This window comes from Somniosus microcephalus, unplaced genomic scaffold (genome assembly GCF_052327205.1).
Source record: "Somniosus microcephalus isolate GS21.2 unplaced genomic scaffold, FLI_Smic_1.0 unresolved_chr2, whole genome shotgun sequence".
NCBI lineage: Eukaryota > Metazoa > Chordata > Chondrichthyes > Squaliformes > Somniosidae > Somniosus > Somniosus microcephalus.
The window spans coordinates 56229267-56242138 of record NW_028225180.1 but is presented as its reverse complement, the minus strand read 5'-3'; positions in this window follow the sequence as shown (position 1 = coordinate 56242138).

Genomic DNA, 12872 nt, shown 5'->3' with positions numbered 1-12872 from the left:
TCAATTTCATATCCATTCTGCCACTGTTCTTTTATTCCATGGTTTTAAACTTTGCTGGCAAGCTTATTATGTGGAACTTCCTCAAATGTCTTTTGGAAATTCATGTACACCACATCAACTGAATTGCCCTCATCAACCCTTTCTGTTACATCATAAAAATACTCGATCAATGCAGTTAAACAGGATTTGCCTTTAACAATTCCGTGCTGGCTTCCCTTAATTAATCGTCACTTGTCCAAGTGATTGTTAATTGTCACTGATTATCGTTTCCAAAAGTTTCCCTGAGCTTAACCTGACTGGCCTGTAGTTGCTGGGATTATCCTTACAACCTTTTTGAACAAGTGTGAAACATTTGCAATTTTCCAGTCCTCTGCCACCACTCCTGGATCTGAGGAGGATTGGAAGATTATGGCCAGTACCTCCACAATTTCCACCCTTACCTACCTCAGCAACCTAGGATGCAACCCATCGGGTCCTGGTGAATTATCCACTTTAATTACAGCCAGCCTTTCTAGTATACCTTTAACAATTTTTATCTCATCTTTTATCTCAACTATCCTCCTCTTTCACTATGAATTTGGCAGCATCTCCTTCCTTGTTAAAGACAGCTGCAAAGTACATCAGCTAGTACCTCAGCCATACTCTCTGCCTCCATGCATACGTCTCCTGTTTGGTCTCTAACCACCCCCACCCCCACCCCTCCTATTACTACCTGGTTACTATTTGTGTGCCTGTAGAATACTTTTGGATTCGCTTTTATGTTACCTGCCAATCTATTCTCATAATCTTTCTTTGCCCCCCCTGTTTTCCTTTCACTCCCGCTCTGAACTTTATATATTCAGCCTGATGAATGTACTGAACCTGGTCATGAGACAGGGGATGGTGCGGGATATAAATCACCGGGAATGTCCTGAAACGGGTCATAATACAGTGCATGGTTCGGGATATAAATAGCGAGGAACATTAAAGTGTAACGATGCTTGTTTGTAACTCAGCAGAGAGTGGGTGCGAGCTCTGCAGGGCGGAGATTAGAGCTGTCTGTCAGTCCGTTTAATGTTCACTCATCAGCCCGATTATACCGTCTGTCAGACTGTCCCAGGCTCAGCAATCGTTTACTTTCAGTTTCAGTGGAGGTCATTTTGTTTATTAAAGTGGGACCGGCAGTGACAGGGAGGGCAGATTACTGTCAGCGTCAGATATGGTGTAAAGGGCGACCTATCTCCATATACCCACCTTTGGGCCAACATCCTTTGATTAATAAATATCTATCAGTCTCAGATGCAAAATTAACAATTGATCTGGCATCAATTGCAATTTGCAGAAGAGAGTTCCAAACTTCTACCACCCTTTGTGTACAAAAGTGTTTCCTAATTACACTCCTGGAAGATCTGGCTCCCATTTTTAGACTATGCCCCCGAGACCTAGACTCACCAACTTAGCGGGAACAGTTTCTCTCTATCTATCCCATCAGTTCCCCTTAATATCTTGAAAACATCGATCAAATCCCCCATAACATTTTAAATACTAACAAAAAGTATTAAGAGGAGGGGCGGGGCGAATTAGGGACCAAAATGGAGACCTATGCATGGAGGCAGAGCGTTGGGCTGAGGTACTAAGTTAGGTTGTTTTCTTCCTTTCGGGTGTCAATGATCGCAAGCCTCAACAAGTCTTGGACACCAACAACCCTCCAGAACCTTCTTCCACTTCACTTTCTTCTGACCCCATCCCTTCTTCCAATCTCACCCCCTGCCGTGTTTTCACTATCCCCTCTGACCTTCCCCTCTCTGACCCCGAACGATCAGTCCTTAGCAAAGGCCTGAGCTTCATCCCCTTACTCCCCCATCTCAAAGAATTTCGAGCTCGGCATGATGCTGAGCTCTTTCTGACGCCTTCAACTCCGTGCCCACTTCTTTGGACAGGAGTCTTCCACCCGCACAGCTAACCCTTTCTCCCATTTTCAGAATTCTCGTTCTACCTGGACCCCTCCCTCTGGCCTCTTAGCTTCTCTAGATCGTTGCATTGCAAACTTGCGGCGTGACATCGGCCATCTCAATTTCTCTCCACCCCTCAGACACTCCAAACTACCTCGCTCTGAACTTGCAGCACTCTATTCTCCCAGATCCAACCCCAACCTTGTCATTAAACCTGGTGACAAGGGTGGCGCTATTGTTGTTTGGCGAACTGACTCCTACCTAGCGGAGGCTGAACACCAACTCTCCGACACCTCCTCCTGCCTCCGCCTGGACCATGAACCCACTACCAAACATCAAGCCACCGTTTCCAAGACCATCACTGACCTCATCTCCTCTGGAGATCTTCCCTCCATGGCCGCCAACCTCAGAGATCCCCAACCCCGCGCAGCCCGCTTCTACCTCCTTCCCAAGATCCAGAAACTGGACTGCCCAGGTAGAACCATCGTTTCAGCCTGTTCTCGCCCCACGAAACTTATCTCTTCCTATCTCGACTCTATTTTTTCTCCCCTTGTCCAGTCTCTTCCCACCTACATCTGCGACTCTTCCAATGCCACTTTAACAGTTTCCAGTTTCCTGGCCTCAATCTTCTCCTTTTGACTATGGACGTTCACTCCCTCTACACCTCCATCCCCCTCCAGGATAGCCTAAAGGCACTCCGCTTCTTCCTTGAACAGAAGCCAAACCAGTCCCCATCCACCACCACCCTCCTCCATTTGCCTGAACTTGTTCTCACATTGAACAACTTCTCCTTTGACTCATAAGAACATAAGAACATAAGAAATAGGAGCAGGAGTAGGCCAATCGGCCCCTCGAGCCTGCTCCACCATTCAATAAGATCTTGGCTGATCTGATCCTAACCTCAAATCTTCTATCACTCTGCATCCACCCGAACCCATGTGATCTCCTGGGAGAGGCGAAAAACCAGATGAAGACCCAATAGCCAATTTGGGAGAAAAAAATCTGGGAAATTCCTCTCCGACCCATCTAGGCGATCGAAATTCTTCCAGGAGATCACTCTGTCCCTATATTTTCTACAGTACTTACCTTCTGTAAAGGCGATCTCCACCCCAGCCAGGAACAGGAATAAAACCATCTCCTGAAATCTAACACAGAATTAGAACACAGTAGGAGCAGAACAAGGCTACACGGCCCCTGGGCCCACTCCACTACCCACAGGGCCATGACCATTCCGAACCTAGACTCATGTCCAATTTCCTGCCCGCTCCCCGTAACCCTTAATTCCCTTTACTTCTAGGAAACTATCTATTTCTGTTTTAAATTTATTTAATGATGTAGCTTCCACAGCTTTCTGGGGCAGCAAATTCCACAAACCTACCACCCTCTGAGTGAAGAAGTTTCTCCTCATCTCAGTTTTGAATGAGCAGCCCCTTATTTTAAGATTATGCCCCCTAGTTCTAGTTTCACCCATCATTGGGAACATCCTCACCGCATCCACCCGATCAAGCCCCTTCACAATCTTATATGTTTCAATAAGATCGCCTCTCATTCTTCTGAACTCCAATGGGTAGAGTCCCAATCTACTCAACCTCTCCTCATATGACCACCCCCTCATCCCCGGGATTAACCGAGTGAACCTTCTTTGTACTGACTCGAGAGCAAGTATGTCTTCTTAAGTATGGACACCAAAACTGTGTGCAGTATTCCAGGTGCGGTCTCATCAATACCTTGTACAACTGCAGCAACACCTCCCTGTTTTTATATTCCATCCCCCTAGCAATAAAAGCCAACATTCCATTGGCCTTCTTAATCACTTGCTGCACCTGCGTACTAACTTTTTGAGTTTCGTGCACCAGGACCCCCAGATCCCTTTGTACTACAGACTCGACTCACTTTATCCAAATTAAAGGTGTTGCTATGGGAACCCGCATGGGTTCTAGCTATGCCTGCCTTTTTGCGGGTATGTGGAACATCTTTGTTCCAGTCCTACGCAGGTCCCCTCCCTCACCTCTTTTTCTGGTACATTGATCAGTGCTATTTCCTGTTCTCACCCTGAACTACAAAATTTCAGTCACTTTGCTTTCAATTTCCATCCTTCCCTCACCTTCACATGGTCCATCTCCAATTCTTCTCTTCCCTTCCTCGACTTCTCTGTCTCCATTTCTGGTGATAGGCTATTGACAAACACTCACTCACGGAGTGCTTTGTGCATTGAGTGCTGCTGGAGTTTTGCTAAGTGGGAGAAAAATCATTTAAGTGTATTTTGTGAATTTTAGTGTGTTAAGAAGTTAATTATTTGAAGTAAGTTAAATTTTTTAAGGGTTTTTTAAACTCTTGGGCAGTTTAAACAGGAAGTAGAATCCAGGTATAAAAGGGGAGGGGCTAGTGCGGTGCATGGAGTGCTTTGTGCATTGAGTGCTGCTGGAGTTTTGCTAAGTGGGAGAAAAATCATTTAAGTGTATTTTGTGAATTTTAGTGTGTTAAGAAGTTAATTATTTGAAGTAAGTTAAATTTTTTAAGGGTTTTTTAAACTCTTGGGCAGTTTAAACAGGAAGTAGAATCCAGGTATAAAAGGGGAGGGGCTAGTGCGGTGCATGGAGTGCTTTGTGCATTGAGTGCTGCTGGAGTTTTGCTAAGTGGGAGAGTTCGGATAAGTGGGAGGTGAGGGTGTGTTTTTTGCTCTGTTTTGTTCCCCACTCCCAGGCTTGGACAACACTGCGGAGGCGGAGCAGCGAGACGAGTCAACCAAACAGGCTCCACAGACAGTATTCAAGGAGGAGGTTGGTGATCAGCTGGTTGGTTGGTTTTCATCCTTCTCTTCTCTTTCATACCTTTAAGTTGGTAAGTCCTATTGAATAGTGGTGTGATATTATCATATATATCCGGGCAGGGTCTTCATAACTAATAATAAGAAATTTAATTAATTATATAGAATGGAGCAGGTGATGTGTTACTGTTGCGAGATGTGGGAGCCGGTGAACCCCATTGAGGCTAACGGTGATTACATCTGTGACAAGTGTTTGCTGCTAGAGGAACTCAAGTTCCATGTTATGGAGCTTGAGACCGAGCTTCGGACACTGCGACACATCAGGGAGGGGGAGAAGTTCCTGGACTCTATGTTTCAGGAGATGGTCACACCTATGAAGTTAATTACTGCAGATGTAGTCCGTGGTCAGGGACAGGACGGTGTGACTACGAGTGAGGAAGGTACAGGGATCCAGGATGTAGTGTTGAAGGAGACGCAGCCCTTGTTCTTGTCCAGCAGGATCGAGGTTCTTACTCCCTGTGAGGGCGGGAGCGGGGACTGCAGGGAGGATGAGCAACCTGGCCACAGCACCGTGGTACAGGGGGCCATTCAAGTGGAGGGAGTAAAAAGAAATGTTGTAGTGGTAGGGGATAGTATCATTAGGGGGATAGATAGGGTTCTCTGCAGTCAAGAGCGGGAGTCCCGAAGGCTGTGTTGCCTGCCTGGTGCCAGGGTTAAGGACATCTCTTCTGGGCTGGAAAGAAACTTGCAGTGGGAGGGGGAGGATCCAGTTGTCGTGGTCCATGTTGGTACAAACGACGTAGATAGGACAAGGAAGACGGTTCTGTTAAAGGAGTATGAGCAGCTAGGGGTCAAATTAAAAAACAGAACCTCAAGGGTAATAATCTCTGGGTTATTACCTGAGCCACGAGCGAATTTGGCTAGGATAAATAAAATTAAAGAGTTAAATGCGTGGCTCAAAGACTGGTGTGGGAGAAATGGGTTTTGCTTCTTGGGACACTGGCACCAGTACTGGGACAGGAGGGAGCTGTTCTGTTGGGACGGACTCCGCTTGGCCAGTGCTGGGACTAGAGTCCTGGCGAATCATATATCTAGGGCTGTAGAGAGGGCTTTAAACTAATTAGTGGGGGGGAGGTTTCTAGAGAGCAAATAATAGAAATGACAACAGAGAAGGTCATAGACTTAGGTAGCAGTGGGGGAATTAAAAAACAGAATGTGTCAGGAAGGGACAGAAGGTATGGAGTAAAAAGTAAGGTACTAAAAAGGGAAAAAACAGGAACTAAGTGTTACAAAACATATTTGAAAGTTCTTTATCTGAATGCACGTAGCATTCGTAACAAAATGAATGAGTTAACGGCACAAATAATGACATATGGGTATGATCTTGTGGCCATTACAGAAACATGGCTGCAGGGTGACCATGACTGGGAATTAAACATACCAGGTTATTTAAAAATCAGGAAGGACAGGCAGGAAGGGAGAGGAGGTGGGGTGGCTATGTTAATAAAGGAAGGAATCACTATAATACAGAGAAATGATATTGGGTCAAAGGAGCAGGATAGTGAAACAGTTTGGGTGGAGGTAAGGAATAATAAGGGGAAAAAAACACTAGTTGGTGTAGTCTATAGGCCTCCGAACAGTTGCAACTCTGTTGGACGGAGTATTAATCAGGAAATAGTTGAGGCTTGTAATAAGGGAACAGCTATAATTATGGGGGATTTTAATTATCATATTAACTGGACAAATCAAATTGGGCAGAGCAGCCTTGAGGAAGAGTTCATTGAGTGTATTAGGGATGGGTTTCTTGAGCAGTATGTAACTGAACCGACCAGGGGGCAAGCAACCTTAGATTTGGTCCTGTGTAATGAGACAGGATTAATTAAAAATGTCCTAGTAAAGGATCCCCTTGGAATGAGTGACCATAACATGGTTGAGTTCCATATTCAATTAGAGGGTGAGAAGGTTGGATCTCAAACAAGCGTGCTGAGCTTGAATAAAGGAAACTATGAAGGTATGAGAGCGGAATTAATTAGAGTGGACTGGGAAAATAGATTAAAGGGTAAGACGGTACATGACCAGTGGTGTACATTTAAGGAGTTATTTTACAACTTCCAAAAAAAATATATTCCACTGAGGAAAAAAGGGTGTAAAAGAAAAGATAGCCATCCTTGGCTAAGTAAAGTAATTAAGGATAGTATCCGACTAAAAACAAGAGCATATAAGGTAGCCAAATCTAGTGGGAGGATGGAAGATTGGGAAGTCTTTAAAAGACAGCAAAAAATAACAAAAAGATTGATTAAGAAAGGGAAGATAGATTATGAAAGTAAATTAGCAAAAAATATAAAAACAGACAGTAAAAGTTTCTATAGTTATATAAAAAGAAAAAGGATGGCTAAAGTAAATGTTGGTCCCTTAGAGGATGAGACCGGGAAATTAATGGTGGGAAACATGGAGATGGCAAAAACACTGAACAATTATTTTGTATCAGTCTTTACAGTAGAGGACACTAAGAATATCCCAACACTGGACAAACAGGGGGCTCTAGGGGGGGAGGAACTAAATACGATTAAAATCACTAAGGAAGTGGTACTTGGTAAAATAATGGGACTCAAGGCGGATAAATCCCCTGGACCTGATGGCTTGCATCCCAGGGTCTTGAGGGAAGTAGCGGTAGGGATTGTGGATGCATTGGTAATAATTTTCCAAAACTCACTGGACTCAGCAAAGGTCCTGGCAGATTGGAAAACTGCTAATGTAACACCCTTATTTAAAAAGGGTAGTAGGCAGAAGGCTGGAAACTATAGACCTGTTAGCCTAACATCTGTGGTTGGTAAAATGTTAGAGTCCATTATTAAGGAGACAGTAACGGGACATTTGGATAAACATAATTTAATAGGGCAAACTCAGCATGGTTTCATGAAGGGGAAGTCATGTTTGACAAATTTGCTGGAGTTTTTTGAGGAAGTAACATACAGGGTGGATTAAGGGGAACCAGTGGACGTAGTGTATTTAGACTTCCAAAAGGCATTTGACAAGGTGCCACACAAAAGATTATTGCTCAAGATAAAAAATCACGGGATTGGGGGTAATATTCTGGCGTGGGTGGAGGATTGGCTCTCTAACAGAAAGCAGAGAGTTGGGATAAATGGTTCGTTCTCAGATTGGCAACCAGTAACTAGTGGTGTTCCGCAGGGGTCAGTGCTGGGTCCCCAACTCTTTACAATCTATATTAACGATTTGGAGGAGGGGACCGGGTGTAACATATCAAAGTTTGCAGATGATACAAAGATGGGAGGGAAAGTAGTGAGTGAGGAGGACATAAAAAACCTGCAAAGGGACATAGACAGGCTAAGTAAGTGGGCAGAGATTTGGCAGATGGAATACAATACTGGAAAGTGTGAGGTTATGCACTTTGGCAGGAAAAATCATAGAGCAAGTTATTATCTTAATGGCAAGAAACTGGAAAGTACTGTAGTACAAAGGGATCTGGGGGTCCTGGTGCACGAAACTCAAAAAGTTAGTATGCAGGTGCAGCAAGTGATTAAGAAGGCCAATGGAATGTTGGCTTTTATTGCTAGGGGGTTGGAATATAAAAACAGGGAGGTATTGCTGCAGTTGTACAAGGTATTGGTGAGGCCGCACCTGGAATACTGCATACAGTTTTGGTGTCCATACTTAAGAAAAGACATACTTGCTCTCGAGTCAGTACAAAGAAGGTTCACTCGGTTAATCCCGGGGATGAGGGGGTGGTCATATGAGGAGAGGTTGAGTAGATTGGGACTCTACTCATTGGAGTTCAGAAGAATGAGAGGCGATCTTATTGAAACATATAAGATTGTGAAGGGGCTTGATCGGGTGGATGCGGTGAGGATGTTCCCAATGATGGGTGAAACTAGAACTAGGGGGCATAATCTTAAAATAAGGGGCTGCTCATTCAAAACTGAGATGAGGAGAAACTTCTTCACTCAGAGGGTGGTAGGTTTGTGGAATTTGCTGCCCCAGAAAGCTGTGGAAGCTACATCATTAAATAAATTTAAAACAGAAATAGATAATTTCCTAGAAGTAAAGGGAATAAAGGGTTACGGGGAGCGGGCAGGAAATTGGACATGAGTCTGGGTTCGGAATGGTCATGGCCCTGTGGGTAGTGGAGCGGGCCCAGGGGCCGTGTAGTCTTGTTCTGCTCCTACTGTGTTCTAATTCTGTTAGATTTCAGGAGATGGTTTTATTCCTGTTCCTGGCTGGGGTGGAGATCGCCTTTACAGAAGGTAAGTACTGTAGAAAATATAGGGACAGAGTGATCTCCTGGAAGAATTTCGATTGCCTAGATGGGTCGGAGAGGAATTTCCCAGATTTTTTTCTCCCAAATTGGCCATTGGGTCTTTATCTGGTTTTTCGCCTCTCCCGGGAGATCACTTGGGTTCGGGTGGATGCACAGTGATAGAAGATTTGAGGTTAGGATCAGATCAGCCATGATCTTATTGAATGGTGGAGCAGGCTCGAGGGGCCGATTGGCCTACTCCTGCTCCTATTTCTTATGTTCTTACAAGCCCACTGATTCCCACAGCTACCTGGACTACACTTCCTCCCACCCCGCTTCCTGTAAGGACTCTATTCCATTCCCCCAGTTTCTCCATCTCTGCCGCAACTGCTCTGACGATGCCACCTTCCACACCAGTGCTTCCGACACGTCTTCCTTTTTCCTCAATCGAGGATTCCCATCTACTGTGGTTGACAAGGCCCTTGAACGTGTCTGTTCCATTTCCCGCACTTCTGCTCTCCCCCCTTCCCCTCCCTCCTAGAACCACGATAGGGTTCCCCTTGTCCTCACCTTTCCTCCCACCAGCCTCCACATACAATTTATCAGACTCCACCATTTTCACCACATCCAGCGTGATCCCACAACCAAACACATCTGCCCCTAACCTCCCCTTTCAGCATTCTGAAGAGACCGCTCCCTCCATGACACCCTGGTCCACTCCTCTAACACCCCCAACACCCCTTCCCCTTCGCCCAGCACATTCCCGTGCAAGCGCAGGAGATGCAACACCTGCCCTTTTACCTCCAACCTTCCCACGGTCCAGGGCCCCAAACACTCCTTCCAGGTGAAACAGCGATTTGTACTTCTTGCAATTTAGTATAATGTATTCGCTACTCATAATGCGGTCTCCTCTATATTGGGGAGACCAAATGCAGATTGGGTAACCACTTTGCGGAACACCACCGTTCAGTCTGTAAGGGTGACCCTGAGCTTCCGGTCGCCTGTCACTTTAATTCTCCGCTCCACTCCCACTCAGACCTCACCGTCGTCGCCCTCTTACATTGTTCCACTGAAGCTGAGTGTAAGCTCGAGGAACAGCGGGTCATCTTTCGATTAGGCACTTTACAGCCTTCTGGACTCAACATAGAGTTCAACAATTTCAGATCATAACCTCTGCCCCATCTTTTTTTTCAGTTTATTTATTTATTTCTCACTCTCACATGGCAGCTGTCTTTCATTCTGCCAGTGCCATTTACACTTCATCTAGCGCCATCTTTTGGTTTTTAACTTGTCCCATTATCATCACGTTTTGCCTTTCACCATCTCTTAATCTTTCTTAATGTCGCTTAATCTCTCCTGCCTTCCATCCTATCACGGACCTTCCTTTTAGTTCTTTCCTCCCCTCTCCCTTTTCCCTGCCCCTGCACTTGCTTAAAAACCTGTTCGATGTCCAGCTTTTTCCAGTTCTGACAAAGGGTCATCGAACTGAAATGAAATCTGTTTCATTCTCCACAGATGCTGCCTGACCTGCTGAGTATTTCCAGCATTTTCTTTTTTCTTTCAGTTTTCCAGCATCCGCAATATTTTGCTTTTGTACTAAGTTAGGTGGTCTGCAGCTGTCTTTACGAAGGAAGAAGATGCAGCCAAATTCATAGTGAAACAGGAGGTAGTTGCGATACTGGATGGGATAAAAATTGGGAAATAGCAGGTGCTAGATAGGCTGGCTGTACTTTAAGTAGATAATTCACTACGACTGGATGGGTTGCATCTTTGGATGCTGAGGGAGGTAATAGTGGAAATTGTGGAGGTACTGGCCATAATGTTCCAATCCTCCTTCCTTAGATACGGGAGTGGTGCCGGAGGACTGGAAAATTGCAAATATTACACCCTTGCTCAAAAAAGGGTGTAAGGATAAACCCAGTAATTACAAGCCAGTCAGTTTAACCTCAGTAGTGGGGATGCTTTTAGAAACAACAATCCGGGACAAAATCAACAATCACTGGAACAAGTGCGGATTAATTAAGGAAAACCAGCATGGATTTGGAAAGGCAAATCGAGTTTAGCTGACTTGATCGAGTTTTTTGTTGAGGTAACAGAGATGGTTGATGAAGGCAATGCGGTTGATGTATTATAAATGGACTTCCAAAAGGCGTTTGATAAAGAGACACATAATAGGCTTGCAAGCAAAGTTGAAGCCCATGGAATAAAAGGGACAGTGGCAGCATGGATATGAAATTTGCCTAACTGACAGGACACAGAGAGTAGTGGTAAACGGTTGTTTGTGGACTGGAGGAATTTATGCAATGCTGTTCCCCAGGATTCGGTACTAGGACCACTGCTTTTCTTGATATGCATTAGTAACTTGGATTTGGGTGTACAGAGCACAATTGCAAAATTTGCAGTTTTACAAAGCGGAAGTAGAGTGAACAGTGACGTGGCTAGTGATAGACTTCAAGAACACATAGACAGACTGGTGGAATGGGCAGATACGTGGCAGATTAAATTTAACACAGAAAAGTGAGCAGTGATATATTTTGGTACTGAGAACGAGGAGCGCCAATACAAACTGAAGAGTACAATTATAAAGTGTGTGTATGCACAGAGACCAGGAGTTATATGTGCACAAATCATTGAAGGTGAAAGGGCAGGCTGATAAAAGAGTAAAAATGCATACGGGATCCTGGGCTCCATAAATAAAGGCATAGACTACAAAAGCAAAGAAGTTATCATGAGCCTTTATAAAACACTGGACCAAACCAAAGTCGACATGAAGAAGAAACTGTTTTTTACTCAGTGAGTGTTTATGATCTGGAATGCACTGCCTGAATGTATGATGGAGACAGATTCAATCGTGGCTTTCAAAACGGAATTGGATAAGTACCTGGAGGAAAAAACATTGCCAACGCTAAGGGGAAAGGGTAGGGGAGTGAGACTAGCTGAAGTGCTCTTGCAGAGAGCCGGCACGGGCTCGACCGGCCAAATTGCTTCCAGCTGTACTGTAGCCATTCTATGATTCTACAAGTCTACGAATACAGCCCCAATTTCTGTGAACTCTCCTCGCAATTTAACCCCTGGAGTACGGGTATCATTCCGGTCAACATACGCTGCACTCCCTCCAAGGCCAATATATCCTTCCTAAGGTGTGGTGCCTAGAATTGCTCACAATACTCCAGGTCTACCTAGGGCTTTGTATAGCTGTAGCATAACTTCTACCCGCTTCTATTCTAGTCCTCTAGATATAAAGGCCAGCATGCCTGTAGCATTGTTGATTATATTATGTCCCTGTTCATGATATTTAATGTTCGATGTACCTGGACTACAAGTCTCCTTGGACTTCCACTGTCTTTGGCTATTCACAATTTAGAATGTACCCTGTTTTATCCTTTTCAGGCCCAGAGCGGATGACCGCACATTTTCCTACATTGAAATCCATTCGCCACATTTTAGCCAATTCACTTAATCAATCGATATCCCTTTGTAACTGAATGCGTTCATCTTCACTGCCTACAATGTCACCTTTTTTTGTCATCGGCAAATGTGGATATATGGCTTTCTATGCCATCATCTAAGTCGTTAATGAATACTATGAATAGATGAGGCCCCAACACGGATACCTGCGGGACACCACCAGCAAGATCCTGCCAATTAGAGTACCTACCCCTTATCCATGCTCTCTGTCTCCTGCCGCTCAGCCAATTTCCTAACCAGGTCAATAATTTGCCTTCAATTCCATGGGCTTCTACCTCAGTTAACAATCTCTTATAACAGACTTTATTAAACGCCTTCTGGAAGTCATTATAAATAACATCAATATGTATTCCAATGTCCTAAACTTTAGTCACTTCCTCCAAAAAAATCAGTATTGTCAGACATGACCTACCTTTCACAAATCCATGGTGAGTCTCTCTGATCAACT